We start from the raw sequence: 2,628 nt of genomic DNA, 5'->3' as shown, positions 1-2,628 counted from the left end.
TGATTCCCATGAATATCAGTGAGGAAAGAGTTGAGATCTTTACAAATAACTTTGGTTGCCAAAGGGGACATTTCCCTTTACCTATCTTGTTTACTTATTAGCATCACCAAAACAAGAGTTGAGCATTGTTTACCTATGGTATCAAGAATTGAGTGAAGGCCTTTGGGCATTTCAACCTTCCTCGCCTATGGTGGAAAACTTCTGACGGTTAAGGTTGGCCTATCCTCTTTGCCATTCTCGTTCATGTGTTGTCTTGGTATACCTGAAACTATTAAACAACAAGTAAGTAAATATCTCATGCATTATCTGTGGAGAGGATATGACATCCAAGACAAATGACCAACTCTTCCTGCTTTGTCTAAGGTTTGCAGACCTAAAACTCAGGGGGGCCTTATACATCATGAATATCAATGTGCAGAACAAGGCTATGCCATCGAAGAATCTTCACAAAATTCATAACAAACATGATATTCCCTGTGTATATTTAGTCACGAATACATACGATGTTGATGGCAGACTGCCTAGTGACCACATGGAAGGATCTTTTGGGTGGGGGAACTAAAAACTTACTGATTGTTATAGATCCATGGCAAGGCCTAATATGGATGTCAGAAATTAGTTTTTTTGGAAGGATCTATGGCATGATCAATGCCTTCATGCCACATTCACTCATCTAATCAGTTTTGCTAAAGATACAAACATGACAGTTGGTAGGGCTTTAAATAATGAGCACTTGGAGGAACTATTGACCTATCTCAAGTCACACATACCACGAATTCAGTCAAATGGAGAATATCTGTTCTCAGCTATCTTTTCGATGAAGACACAGAATGTATGGACATTTGGAGCTACATTTTGGGAAATGAAATGAAAAATTTACCTATGTTAAGGCATAATAAGTGCTTATTAGACATGCTCGTGCCCCTCAGTTCAACTGGTTACTTCCTCATGAAATATTGAACACTAGAAATCTTCTTGGCAGAAAGAATTATATTTTGCAAACATATAATTGTGAAATCTTGGAATGTCATGTGGACCCGCATCATCTGCTATGGAGATGTCCTTTTTGCAGGGATGTGTTGGGATTATAATTGTCCCAACGGCGCAAGAACTTATCTATCCCATAAGTCTTCCATTGTGTTCGCTCATGACAAGTAGAGAGAGAGAGAGAGAGAGAGAGAGAGAGGTACCAAACAAAGCTTTGTTAGGATAATAATTTTGAACATTGGAAAAAGAAGAGGGACCTTGGAAATGAATATTAGCGTATAAATATGTCTAGCAAAAATAATTAGTTCTATATAAAACGGAGCAATCACCCGCATTTTTTTTGTGGGATAATAAAAGTTTATGATGAATTTTTATGCTCGATGTGGAAAAGAAGTAGGAATGGAGAGAATACTTGGTTCAAGAATGATGAATGGATCGACAATGCTGCTTTAGTTGTACGTTATCATTCTCTTTTTAGTATAGGTATAATAAAGATCCTACAATAGCCCAAGTGCTTTAGATTGAACTATCACATGTTTTGTATGACGATAGTTTAGTCCAATTTGAATAGTTGAGAGACAACTATAAAGGTTACAACTCTTTCTGTTGAGAGACAATCTTTGTACATAAATTATTATGGAAAGTGAAATTCCCATCCAAAATTAGGGTTTTGCATGGTAATAGAAGAATACTAACCAAAGATTGATAGATAGGTGGTGGAAGGGCTCTCAACAATGCTACCTGTGTGATCAAAATGTGGTGGTACATTTGGAGAATGAAAAGTTGTGCTTTCGCTTTTCTAACAATATCAAGAGATAAAGATGATTTGTTTAGCCAATGGTCTTATGGATTTGCTAACAGAGATAGAGATTTGTTTACCATTGGTGTGGTTGCACTTGTATGCCGTGTCTAGAAGCTATGTAAGGATGGGTACTTCGAGGAAACCACTTGTATGCGACACAGTGTTTTATGCCACAAGAGTCAAACATTACGATGTTGGGAAATTTGGCGGACAAAAGAGGCAAATAAATTGGCGTTGATTTGAGGTGCAAAAGCTAATGGACCCGATTGTGATGGAGGTCATCAAAATTGCACGGGGATGGTGGCCGTCTGGTCAGAGACTTCAGTGGAATGATGCAACCATAGTGTAGTTTTTTAGTGCATGTATGGTGTTTTCTTTACTCTATAGAGTGTGCTTACATCCATGCTTGATGTACATCCGGTTATCTTATACTATTTCGATTTGGATTTGCAGTGAACCTTAACTTCTTGTTTATAGAAATTAAAGGGTGATTCCATCTTTATGAAAAAGGAGTCACCCTGTCCATGCGATGTGATGTCGCATATTGTGGGGGGACTTGTTTCGCCCGAACATGGAGTGAGAATTATGATGAATCGTTTGTAAGTTGAGAGACCAAACGCAGTTAACAAATTTTTGAATTTGCATTGAACCATGACTTCATGTTTATGGAAATTAAAGGGTGATTCCCTCTATATGAAAAAAAAGAATTACCTTGTCCATGAGACATCACACATTGCGCAGAGTTGTTTTGCCCTAACATGGGATCTCATCCAGAATTAAACTGAACATTTGTAAGCTGATAGCTAGAGTGATACACCAAAAGCAGGTTACAACGAAAT

This window comes from Triticum dicoccoides, chromosome 2B (genome assembly GCF_002162155.2).
Source record: "Triticum dicoccoides isolate Atlit2015 ecotype Zavitan chromosome 2B, WEW_v2.0, whole genome shotgun sequence".
In the NCBI taxonomy this organism is placed as follows: domain Eukaryota; kingdom Viridiplantae; phylum Streptophyta; class Magnoliopsida; order Poales; family Poaceae; genus Triticum; species Triticum dicoccoides.
The sequence above is the reverse complement of the archived record's forward strand: the minus strand, read 5'-3'. Positions refer to the sequence as shown.